The sequence below is a fragment of the Acinonyx jubatus genome, chromosome A2 (assembly GCF_027475565.1).
Source record: "Acinonyx jubatus isolate Ajub_Pintada_27869175 chromosome A2, VMU_Ajub_asm_v1.0, whole genome shotgun sequence".
Taxonomy (NCBI): Eukaryota; Metazoa; Chordata; class Mammalia; order Carnivora; family Felidae; genus Acinonyx; species Acinonyx jubatus.
The window spans coordinates 131,259,264-131,273,422 of NC_069383.1; positions in this window are offsets into that span (position 1 = coordinate 131,259,264).

Below are 14,159 nucleotides of genomic sequence, written 5' to 3' on the forward strand. Positions count from 1 at the left end.
ACACCAACTAAAGGACAGAAATTATGCCATCTACAAGAAACTCTAAATATAACACTACAGACTGATGGAAATGAAAAGTATGGAAAAATACATTTTCTGGAAACGTTAATCAAAATAATGGGATTCACACATAAAAAATGAAATTGAACATTCTAACTCACACCACACACACACACAAAACTACTCAAATGGATCAAGATACAAATGTAAGAGCTAAAACTATAAGTCTTAGGAAAAAAACGTTAAGTGTAAATCTTCATGGCTTTAGAGTAAGCAGTGGTTTCTTAGTACAACACTTAAAGACAAGCAATCAAAGAAAAAAAATAGGTAAGTTGCAATTCATCAAAACTGAAAACTTTTCAGCTTCAAAGGACACGATCAAGAAAGTGAAAAGACAATCCACAGAATGGAAAAAAATATCTGAAAATCACAGATCTGATAAGACTAACAAAGAATGAGAGAGGAGGCTGGGGTGCCTGGGTGGCTCAGTCGGTTGAACGCCCTACCCGACTTCAGCTCAGGTCAGGATCTCATGGCTCATGAGTTTGAGCCCCGCATTGGGCTCTGTGCCGACAGCTCAGAGCCTGGAGCCTGCTTTGGATTCTGTGTCTCCCTCTCTCTCTCTCTGCCCCTCCCCTGCTCACGCTCTGTCTCTCCCTCTCTCAAAAATGAATAAACTTTAAAAAAAAAAAATTTAAAGAAGAAGAGAGGAAGCAAAATTTCCAGCAGCAGGAACAAAATAGCATTACAGACCCTACAGACAACAAAATCAGGGAATGCTGTGAACAACTCTGCACACATAAATTTGACAATTCATATGAAACGGACTAATTCCTGAAAAAAGCACGAGCCACACCTCACCCCATATGAAGTAGATCATTTGAATAGCCATATAGCCATTGAAGAATTGAATAATTTTAAAACTCCCCAAAATTACATCTCCAGGCCCAGATTGTGTTGCTGGAGAATTCTATGAAATGTTAAAAGAAGAATGAATACCAACTCCATATAGTGTCTTCCAGAAAATAGAAGGAAAGGGAACATTTCCAACACGTTTTATGAAACTAGTATTACCAGGATACCCAGCTGTGCTGGGTGAAAAAGTCAATTCCGAAAGTTTACATGCTATGTAATACCATTTGTATAACGTCCTGGAAATGACAAAATTATAGAAGTGGAGACCAGGTAGTGCTTGCCAGGCATGAGGCAGGAAGTAGGGGCAGGAGGGAGGTCGGTGTCTATAAAAGGGCAACATGAAACTCGTGGGCTTGGAAATGTTTTGGTTTTGATTATACTAACATCAATATCCTGGCTGTGATATTGTACTATACGTCTGCAATATTTGCCATTGGGGAAAAGTGGGTAAAAGGTTGATATGTCTTACAATTGCCTGTGAATCTACAGTTTGAGATAATCACAATTATCTCAAAATAAAATGTTTAATTTTAAAAAGACACTTCATTAGTGTGAATGCAGCCAACGGTTAACAATGATAGGAGTGTGTATAAAATGCTTAGCGGCAGTTAAAAATGAGATAAAGAACAATGCAAATCTACTGTATATATACATATATATACATATACCTGAAATTTAAATCCTGATGGTTCTGGGTGTATTTGCAGCTGTTTTCAGCAGAGATTTGAAGTATCTGGAACCATAAGTTTCTGGTCGAACATGCGCTCAAAATCATTTAATTACGACTGAGACCACCCCTCTTTTCCTTTTTTAAATTATTAGAAACTAAGCCTGTTTTCTAAATGACCTGCCGCAAAAATGTACGCATACTATGCATTACCCGATTTTCACATAATTAGAACAACCATAACAAACCTGTTCCCTTGACACAACCTCAAAATCGCACATACTTACAATAAGTCAAATGGGTTCATTGTTGAGTTCCTGCAAGTCAGAATTGCAGGAGAATAAGAGACAGCAGCTCCCTCAAATATTCCCACTGCCTGATTCTTGGAAGTAGGGATAGGGAGAAGCCAGGTTAGCAGGGAAGCCCATTTCCCTACACCCCCTGCTGTCTTGGTTCTTAAACACACCTCCCCTCTGACCAGCATCAAGCCTCCTTCTAAAACTGAAATTCTGGCAGTGGGAATACTAGCTAATATCTTCTGAGTAGTTATTATGTGCTGGTCACTATGCTAAGCATATATTTAATGTTAATAATGGCATATGGTCCAGGTGTTATTTTTATCTCCACTTTACAAAAGAAAAAGGAAGAAAGGAAAAAAGAAAACCAAAGTTAAGAGAGGTCAAATAACTTTCCCAAAGTCACAGAGTCTAGTAACAAAATGGAAATTTGAACTAAGATTTGTCTGAATTCAAAGCTTAAGCCTAGCTAACGCCGTTACTCTGGTGGTTCTCAAATTTTTCTATACATTAGAAGTGATAGTGCGGGTACCTGGGTGGCTCAGTCAGTTCAGCATCCAACTCTTGACTTCGGCTCAGGTCATGATTTCACGCTTTGTGACTTTGAGCTCCGTGTCAGACTCTGTGCTGAGAGCACTGAGCATGCTTGGGATTCTCTCTCTCCCTCTCTCTCTCTGCCCCTCTCCTGCTGGTGCCCTCTCCCCCGCTCCCTCTCTAAAAACAAATAAAAATAAACTTTTAAAAAAATGGATTTTTTTTTAATCCTGATGCCAGGTTACACTCCACACAAAAAAGTCAGAGTGAAGTAGAAGCCAGCCTCAGCCTTTTTAATTTTTTTGTTCTTTTTTTTAAAGTTTATTTATTTATTTTAAGAGAATGTAAGTGGGGGAGGGGCAGAGAGAAAGAGAGAATCCTAAGCAGGCTCTGCACGGTCAGCACGCAGAGCTGACACGGGGCTCGAATTCACGAAACTGTGAGATCAGGACCTGAGCCAAAATCAAGAGTCAGATGCTTGACCGACTGAGCCACCAGGCACCCCAGCTTCATTCTTTTTAAAAAGACCTTCAGGTGATTCCAACGTGCAACTGATTTGGGAACCACGGCACTATGATCTCGCCTTTTCATTGAAACTACAGGTGGCCAGATGTCTAGCATTACCAACCTTCATCCACAAAGCTCTGCCTATTTCATATCCAAGTCTCTAAATGCACTCTGTCCCAGAGAATACCTTCATCCTGAATCTGGCCCCTGAAAACCTGGTTAGAATTTCTGGATTACTCAGGACACTGTTCCACACTAGAGTTTAAGTTCATGAAGGCTGAACACCTTTCCCCTCTGATGTAATGATTCACACTGAGGCTTGGATGCCTCAGCCCCGGAGCAGTATGGGCATACTGATATTTGGGACCCTAAAGATTCTCTGAAGCCAGTTTTATTGCAGACTTAGCAACAGCACACGTGAGTATTTGTGAGCCCATTCCTGAAAAAAAACAATGTAATGAATTAGAAATCACGAACAGGGTCCCTACGATATGAACCAATGGCTTTCATAAATAAAGACTTTAGCAATGATTTGCAAAGGCTCTCAGTGCCAATTGTATACCAGTTGAACTCCCCATGTTGGCAGAAGACATTGAAGATAAGGAAAACAAGGCCCAGAAAGTAGAAAAAGTAAGGCGACCCAGCTAGTAAGGAATGACAGTGAGATTATAATGTCCAGTGGCTCTTATGTGGATGAATATATTCATGCATGGCCAAGTTATTTGCATGGTACCTGTTCCATACCTCCTTACCCATGGACAGACACCCACTGTCTCTTGGGCTATTACTTCCTCTGTCCTTGTTCACCATGTTCACAGACATTGCAAAATGAGGGGAACAGAAGGGTAACTGATAGGAACAAATGTTGGTAGACAGAATAAAGAAAAATAAAGATGGAAGGAGCTTATAAAGTCCACAAACCCGAAAGCAAACACTCAAAGTCAATGTGTATGGTTCAAAATAAGTTGAATGTTTGGAAGAATTGGAATTAAGCTATGCTCTATTTAAATCCAAATTTAAGACCAAAGTCAACTGAGAAATATGCAGAACCCAAATGCATTCTGACCCCTCTTGTTTGCCTGTCACCCCTACCAAGAACAGTTGAAATCACTAGGTAGTTAAGAGAAGTTAGGAGAAACCTGGTATCTCGAAATTTTTCAGGACAATATTGGCAACCGTCCCTTCACAAATTACCCTAGAAGCCATATCTTGTCTGGGATTGTACTTCAGTTTTCCTTGTCCCAGGTAGTGATCATATGCCCCTTTGTAAATTCCTCAGAATAACACTGTTGACACGTTTTTCCTTTAAATTTAAAAAGTGATGAAGTTCTGAAAAGATGTCTGCCTACCAAGGCCTGGACTTCCCTGGGCAGAGAAGAAAACTGTTTGCTGCAAGCAGCTAGTATATGAATGGTATTCAGGCATTCACAGACAGTGGGAGGGGTCAGGCCTCACTGCAATGCTGCATTGAGGCCAAGGCTGACAAAGTCCACATCTGAAGCAGGTCCCGGGCACACACCTGCTTTTCTCAAATACCCTTGAGGTCTACCATGTGCCAGAGACAAAGCTGAAGTAGAAACTCTTTTCAGAGCGTTAACCCAGTGTGCTCATCAAGGAAGCATTAATCCCCTCAGCTGACCCTCCATAGGGTAGTTCCTATACTCCAAATATGGCCAATTTCTATAGAACGCAATGAAGAAAAGCTTGTGATGAACATAATATATGATGCATCTCTCTCAAGTCTCAAAATCGCTTCAGAATATAATGAGTAAATGTAACTGACTCATTTGAGCTAGTAAAGGTGCTTATTTATTTCACTTATTTCAAAGTGGAAATTTCAGGCAAAAGTATACTCCTTCATCCTGAAAAGTGAAACCAACATGTATTAGTTACGTACTGCTGCATAACAAATTTCCCCTGAACACAGTAAACTAGAATAGCAAATATTCATTATCTCGTGGCTTCTGAAGGTCAGGAATCTGGGCACAGGCAGATAGACACCTTTGTCTGAGAGTGTCGCAGGCTGCAGTCATGTTACCCCTCAACTGGGGAAGGATCTATGGTAAAGCTCATGCACATCTGATGGCAGGACTCCTTTCCTTTATGTCTGTTGGCTGGAGTCATCACTTCCTGGCCATAAGGACCTCTCCTTGGGGTTACTCACAACAGATCAGTTTGTTTCCCCCAGAGCAAGGGCCGCAAAAGGGAATAACAGAGTGAGGAGCAATATGGAGGTCACAGGGTTTTGTAACCTAATCTCAGAGGTGACAACCCATCATTTTTCTTCTATTCTCTTCTTTGGATGCTATGAAGTCCAGTCCACAGTCAAAGGGAGAGAATTTACACATGGGCATGAATGGTATCGAGGTTGCCTATCACACCACATATTCCTTGTCCCCAGGTTATACAATACTGACACTATATTCTTTCCTGACCCCAAGTTAAACAATTCTGGGATGGGCAGAATTTCCCCACGTTAAAAAATGCCAACAACAAATATTACTTAGAGGCTGGCTCCAGAAAACACCTACTCCTGGAAGATGAGGTGTAAAAACTAAGACACTTTACTTAGCAAAACTAATCTCTTGCCCACTACGTCTGCTTCAAGCCCCTCACCTCACTGTGCCCGTGAAGCCAAAGCTATGATGTCATAGATTCTGCCCCATCACAATGAAGATTCACCTTAAAGTTCTCTGGCCCACCTGCTAGAAGTCTCTATGTGTCCTACTGCCACTTCACATTTTCAGACAGTACAAAGCCTTTGCAAAGGTGCTGTTCTTCCTTACTGCAATAGTTTTAATAATAGCTTTGCAGGACCAACAGATTTTTCTGTGGGTTTTTTTCAGAGGTCAAGAGCTGATGATCTCAAGTATGAGAATAATTCTTTCCATTTTCCATTACCAATGAAATCTTGACCCTTTGTCACTATAGAATGACAAATTATTTCAGTCAAACGCCCCCTGAAATATAAAGGAAATAAAGTTATAATGAACCTCAAGAAGAGGTAATGTGCATGGTTACACATTCAACAACATGTCTACACTATAAAGTTATATTATATTATATTATATTATATTAAGTTATATTATCTTATACTAAATAATCTTAAAAGTATCCACTGAATTCGATGTATAGCAAAAGATCCAAATTAATGTCCACATTCTCTTTATATCATGCTGCTATTTCTTAATTCTTTATTGGGGGGTGGAGGCTTTTGATGCCTTTCCCTACTATCCTATGAACAGAAGCTGGGGAATTGCTAAATTCTGTCTTTTCTACACAGGCAAAAATTTCACCAGATGCATCACTCACAAGATAAAATTCTCTCCCATCTGAAAATGCTAACTTGGCATTTCAATGTTTTTAAGCTATTCTTTAATATATTTTGAAATTTCTGGGAAATTTTTTTTAGGAAAATTAAAGAATCAACCTCTTTTCTGTTGTCCATCGTCGAAAGCAAACACCACTGTGATTCATAGCACTCGTTGCTACTGTGCTTAATTAAAATGCAAGTGTTTGGGGGGGAGGATGTTTTGTTAGCTCGTGAAAATTAATGACACTACTTTTGTAAAAAAATATAGTTAATACTTAGAATGTTGACATGACTGTCGTATCCCAAACAAAATAAGCTGGCTTCCTTTGGATTGCATCTTATTCTTTAACTGTGTTTCAGAACATTTACCTTTATTTAGAAGTTTTCCTCTACCTAATATCTACCCTTTCAGTCTGAGCTGCCGTGTTCAATTGTAATGATGGAGACAATATTTTTAATGTGAAAGGAAGTCATTCCTACATGCGCTGTTTGTCTGCTAATGATGATTAATGCTGTTCATTTGATGCCCAATTGAATTTATGAATTTTCGAGTTTGGTTTTTGTTTGAATAGCCAGATTGGCCATCACTGTACAATAGCACCCATTCAATGAAGGTGAATGGGGAATGAAGGAACGTTTATCTGTAGATGATCAAGCATTCAATAGGTTAAAAAATATATACATTCCCAAGTTTTAACTTTTAAAATACATGTAAGCAAATGGGAACTTGTTATTTATCTCAAATAATATGGAGACACACATCTCAAGTAAACATACACAAAAGAAGGATTTCATTATGTTAGTGTCAATTTAGACCTTCCTAAGATAATTTTTCTTTCATTTTAGATCAAAACCATGTCCTTATAGCTCAGAATAGGAGCCCATTGAGACTTTGAGACCTAGCCAACACTTTTAACGAAAATCACTATATTTTTTCAAGTCCTAGGATATTTGAGTCCTAGCATTCTAATGAGTAATTAGTACCACTACCAACCCATTAATCACACATATGGCTGCTTTAATAAGTAATTTTTCTGTGAATATGGCCTAAAGATTATGATGGAAATGAAAATGCCCCAGCTCTATCAGCTTATTGATATTCTTGATGAATTGACTCAAGCCCCATGTTTTCATGTATTTGGAATTGGTTTCACGAAATAAATTATGTCATTTTTCAGAAATGTTCATACTCTTGCTAATGTTCAATATTCAATCTGATCAAGCATTACAATGTGAAATATTAAGATCCAGTGAAAAGTCTGGATGTCAACATGTAACAAGATAAATCATTTTAAAAGGATTCATCTTTACATTCACGGGAATCATTTGTTTCTTTACAAACGTGCCTCTAGACAGTGTGTTATATAGATATTAAATGTCTGTATGTGTGTAATTCCCTCAACTACAGAAATTCTGGCCCACCAGCCTTCACTCACCCTGGCTTCCAGCTGAGAAATCTGACAGTCAAAAGAACGGAGTTAAGGGGCGCCTGGGTAGCTCAGTCAGTTTAGTGTCCGACTGCAGCTCAGGTCTTTATCTCATGGTCCATGAGTTCAAGCCCTGTGTGGGGTTCTGTGCTGACAGCTCAGAGCCTGGACCCTGCTTCAGATTCTGTGTCTCCCTCTCTCTCTCTCTGACCCTCCCCTGCTCATGCTCTGTCTCTGTCTCTCTCTCAAAAATAAATATTTAAAAACATTTTAAAAAATGGAGTTAAGTTTTAAGCCTTATTTCTTTCCAAAACTGAGGATCTCAAGGACAAAAACTCCTTTTTTTATCCATGTGCTAATATGTACCTGCCTAACCACCACCCCCAGGAGGAGGAACTTGCTTGGAAATACACGATTTCCCATTACAGCTTCTTTCCAGGGCCAGCTTCCCAAAGGATGTGTCTGTCCAAGTCATGATGCTGAGTCTAAATCACCATTTTTAATCTGATGAGGCTTAAATTCAACTTAAAATTCAAGTAGTAAAACAGAAAAAGAATGAGGCAATCAGAAAAGTGCCTGAAATGATCAGGAAAGCCTTCCCTGGCACACCCCTTGGTACCCCCTCTCCATGGCAGTGGCCCTTGTTTGTGTTCAAGCTTCCAGACGTTCTTAAAACCATTTTGAAATTTTAGAAATACATAAATATATAAAAATATGTGATACTATACAGTATTTCATTATTATGTATAATTTTATATATTACATGTAATATACAAACATATGTACACAGACATAGGGTATATATATATATATATATATAGCATTTTTAGTGCTAGCAAAAAAACTAGGAAAAAACTTAGTATCTATTATTAGGAGACTAGTAAATTATCCATCCATACAATAGAAATCTCTGAGGCCAAGACAGGGACTCTTTACATCTAAATATCGCAAGGTCTCTGGGCCACTGGGTGGCTTAGTGAGTTAAGCATCCAACTCTTGATTTGGGCTCAGGTCAAGATCTCACAGTTTGTGGGTTCAAGCCCCAAATAGGCCTCTACACGGACAGCACAGAGCCTGCTTGTGGATTCTCTCTCTGCCCCTCCTCCATCTCAAAATAAATAAAGTTTTAAATAAATAGATGGATAGTGAAAAGTGTGTATTTATTTTTATTTTTTTAATGCAGGAAAATATATCTAAAAGGATTATAAAGGAAAACAAACTTGACAACCTCCAGGGAAGGGAATCAAGGAGCTCAGACAGAGGGAGAAGAGAGACTCAACACTGATCATCTTTCGCACATTTTTAATTTAAATAAGTAAATATAATGTATAATAAAATTAATTTTTAATCATTAAATAAACAAATTGTAGTTATTAGGAAACCTAAATTCTGCCTTATGACTTCTTTACATTAATGGAATTTTATTATATGGATTATTCTGCAACATGCTTTTTATCACTTAACAATGTCCCTTATAAATTTTTTTCTGTTCAGTACATAGGAGACAACTGAATTCTTTTCAAAGTTGCACATTATTCCAACAAAGAGAACCTAAAGTTTATTTTAAAATTCCTCTATTAACATACTAAAGGTTGGGGGCCAGTCAGTAAGTGCTTCATGTCCTAAGTTAATTAAACTCTCTACTCTTAGAAACAGGAACCCTCTTGCACTGTTGGTGGGAATGCAAATTGGTGCAACCCCTCTGGAAAGCAGTGTGGAGGTTCCTCAGAAAATTAAAAATAGACCTACCCTATGACCCAGCAATAGCACTGCCAGGAATTTACCCAAGGGATACAGCAGTACTGATGCATAGGGGCACCTGTACCCCAATGTTGATAGCAGCACTCTCAACAATAGCCAAATTATGGAAAGAGCCTAAATGTCCATCAACTGGATAAAGAAATTGTGGTTTATGTACACAATAGAATACTACATGGCAATGAGAAAGAATGAAATATGGCCTTTTGTAGCAACGTGGATGGAACTGGAGAGTGTGATGCTAAGTGAAATAAGCCGTACAGAGAAAGACAGATACCATATGGTTTCACTCTTATGTGGATCTTGAGAAACTTAACAGAAACCCATGGGGGAGGGGAAGGAAAAAAAAAAAAGAGGTTAGAGTGGGAGAGAGCCAAAGCATAAGAGACTGTTAAAAACTGAGAACAAACTGAGGGTTGATGGGGGGTGGGAGGGAGGGGAGGGTGGGTGATGGGTATTGAGGAGGGCACCTTTTGGGATGAGCACTGGGTGTTGTATGGAAAGCAATTTGACAATAAATTTCATATATTGAAAAAAATAAATAAATAAATAAATAAATAGACTCTCTACTCTTAATTTACTATTAACTCTTCCTTTGGTCTATTAGTAGACAATACATATAAAATAGCAAATATGTTCAGTTTTACTATTGATAAAAGAAATGAACGTTAAAATAAAAATGGGAAAAATCCATTACTTGCAAAAAAAACCCATTACTTATGGATAATAGGGCATCATCATACGTGTCAAAAAAGGAATAAAATTGGACAGTTGGAATGGCAATTTGGTAATTTGATTGAAAACATTAAAATGCATATATTTTTCTTCCATGAATTCTGTCTATGAATTCCTTTATTCTATGTCTATAAATTCTTTTTAATTTAGCAATTAGGCATGTTAGTCAAAATAAATGTGCAAATGTCTGTTATAGCATTTTGTGAAAGGAAAAAAATGAAGATAGTAAGAATATCTAAGAATAATAGGTCACTAGTTAATTTATTAGGGCATGTCCATATAATAAAATACTACAAAACTATCTAAAATAAATATGTAGAGAATTATCTTTTTCAAATTGTTGAAAGATAAATTCAGATTACAAACAGTATATTAATCGTTATACTGCTTTGGAAAAAAATATATTTGCATTAAAAAAATCTGTAATATATATCAAAACATTAAATAGCTATCTTTGCCAAAAATCGGAAGTATTGGTAATCTTTATCCCTTTCCTAGTAAGGATTTAAATTTTTTCTGACATTAGCATGCATCACTTGTATCATAAAGAAGTTGACACAAGGTTTAGTAACTGTTGAGTAATCTTTTAAACTCTAACAGAGGTTGGAGCAGATCAAGGGCCATAGCATAGTCATAGTGATAACGAACGTAAAGCCCTTTTATGTTTAAATTTTAACTTCTAAAACTTGCAACTATTTGTGTATATAGTGCCTATTGTTGAAAAACATTGTTTAAAAATAAAGCCATTTTTTAAAAAAGGGAGCACCTGGGTGGCTCAGCTGATCAAGCTTCCAACTCTTGATTTTGGCTCAGGTCATGATCTCAGGGTTGTGGGATCGAGCCCCATGCCAGACTCTGCACTGAGCATGGAGTCTGCTTGGGATTCTCTCTCTCTCCCCACCTCCCACGCTGCCCCTTTCCCCTACTCATGTGCTCTCTGTCTCTTTAAAATATAAATAAATAGGGGCGCCTGGGTGGCGCAGTCGGTTAAGCGTCCGACTTCAGCTCAGGTCACGATCTCGCGGTCCGTGGGTTCGAGCCCCGCGTCGGGCTCTGGGCTGACGGCTCAGAGCCTGGAGCCTGTTTCCGATTCTGTGTCTCCCTCTCTCTCTGCCCCTCCCCCATTCATGCTCTGTCTCTCTCTTTGTCCCAAAAATAAATAAAAAACGTTGAAAAAAAATTTTTTTAAAAAAAATAAAATATCAATCAATAAATAAATAACAAATAAATAACACCATTAAAGGATACAAACTTTCAGAAATAAGACAAATAAGTTCTGGGCATCTAATGTATAGCACATCTATTGTAGTTAATAACTCTGTATCATATATGTGGAAGTTGCTGAGAGAGTAGCTCTTAACATGTTCACACCACAAAAAGGAAATGGTAATTATGTGGCATGGTGGGGGTGTTAGCTAACGCTACGTTGGTCACTATTTCACAACATATAAATCTATATATCGTACACATTGTTCACATTAAGCATATACATTAAACATGTTATATGTCAATTATATCTCAATCAAGCTAGATGAAACAAAGTGAAAGCCACAGTTGGGGAGATGATAATGAATCTAATTCTATGGATTAGACTCAATAATTAGTCATTGCTATCCATCTTGGTGTAGATAAATGACATCGCCTATTCTCCTGAACGATTTGTAACTGATCTTTAAAAAGCAAAAAGCAACTCTTAGAACTTCAGAATATCAGATTTGCACAGCAAGTGCCATTCAAGCCACACTCATCAACAAAGCTTGACAAGCCAAATAATGTTTGAATTAGTAAACTAAACCTAACAAGAACATGGGCGCTATTGAATGGCAACCCGTTGTATGAAGGTTACCCCTAAGTAGGTGATAGGACATAAAAAAAAAAAATCTGTGCTGCCCTGTGAAGTCTTCATAGGAGCTCCCTGAACCCAGACTTTACCCTGACAGTGCTCAGAACAGAATATTTATGACACCATGGTTTTTACTGACGTACACACTTTCCCTCCACAGCTTGCATGTGAAGTTTGTTAAAGACACAATGTGACATGGTTTTGTGGTAAATATTTTCTAAGGGCTTTGGTTTTTCTGCCTAAATGCTCTGTTTTTATGTGGGAACTTGGAATGACAAATCATGCTCCCAGCTGGAATCTTCCTTTCCAATATATTCTTCAGTGAACAAAGTAACTAACAAGCAATGCAGACCATGGGATCAGTGGGGTACCAATTTCTTTGAAGAGCATAGATTTCGGTTAGTAGTAGTAGTATGCCTACTATCCAAATCTGTTCCCAGTTAGTGGGAGTTTACACAGCAAAGTCAAATAACAAGGGATTCTGCATTATCCAAATCTATTTGGTGGCAACAGGTTGGACAGTGAAGGAATTGTCAGAATATGTATCCAAAACTACATCTTTCCGGAGTCCAAAAAAGGAAAGTTCAAAATTGAATTAAATATTGGATATTATCTCTTAAACAGTCAAGATGAGACTTCAGGAGATCAGGTGACTTTTTACTTTCTTCTCTATTTCCTTTTGTATTATAGAAATTTTCCTAAATCAAGCTTGAATGTTTTGTTTTGTTTTGTTTTGTTTTGTTTTGTTTTAAGAAAAGAACCTGAGCAGTGACTCACATTTCAACAGCTCTTTCAGAAAAGAAAGATCTAAGTCGGTGTTGAGAGGTGAATTATGTGGCCACTGGACTGTTTGCTCAGTCAACATAAAAATCATCACATAATGCAACACACTTTCTTGATCAAAATAAGCTTTGCAATCATCTGAAGAAAGAAATATTCTCAGAAATGTGTTTTTTTAACTGCCCCCAAGCCATTCTGCACAATGCTAAATAAAATTCACCATCTTCGTTACTTACTATATTAAGCCAGTAAATTTTTGAAGGAAAAAACAATCTGTAGTGAAATAGGAAGTAAAATTATTTCCCTCATAACAACTGTCTTTTAATCAGGTCACTATGAATTCAATAAAACTAATCTACTTTTGCTCTATCTGCATTGTTGAGATCAATTCCTCAATTGCAAAAGCAATTAAAAAATATTTAATGTCCGAATTAAAATCAATATAATTTATTCCAGAATCCACTCTCATTTACTTGAATTGATGTACCTAAGGCCTGGAGAATCCCTGTACGTCCACTAACATGAATGTAAAAAGTGAAGCTTACCCTACATATGGCAATGTAAATACAGCAGTGGCAGTAAAAACAGGGAGGCATTTATTGAGCGTCTGTGGTTTGTGGGGTATCCCAAGAGGTTGTCAAAATGCCAAAGTCTGAGATAGGAATGCATAAGACATGGGACCCCTGGGTGGCTTAGTTGATCAAGCTTCCAACTCTTGATTTTGGCTCAGGTCATGATCTCACTGTTCATGGGATCAAGCCCCCCATCGGGCTCTACTCAGACAGTACAGAACCTGCTTGGGATTCTCTCTCTCCCTCTCTCTCTGCCCTCCCCCACTCATGCTCACACGTTGTCTCCCTCTCAAAATAAACAAACGAACATTTAAAAAAATGTTCCAAAAATTTATGCCCATATATAGGTCAGATGGAGCACTTGCACAAAAATATGTGCTTTGTCATTTAATTTAACTTACTTTAATTTGCAATCATTGTCATAAGGATCCCACAATGAATGATGTTCCCTGTGCATGTGCTCCATTGTCACTTCTCTCAAGAGGCCAAGTCTATTTCTCCACTCACTTGAATATTGGCTAGCCTTGTGACTTTCTTTAACCAACAGAATCTGGCAAATTGTGTGTGTTCTACAGCCTAGGCCTTAAGAGGTTTTGAAGCTCCTGCTCTCATCCTTTTAAACCTTGCCACTGCTGTGCCTGAAGAAATGAAAAAACCTGACATAAAAGAATCCATAGAGAGAAGCCCATCTCAGAGGAGCCCAACAAACCCACCCAAACCAGAAAGCAGAATGCCTGACCTCCCAGGGGATCTGGACAAAGAATACACAGGTTTTGGTTTCAGCTACTTAGTTTGGGGTGGTTTGTTACACA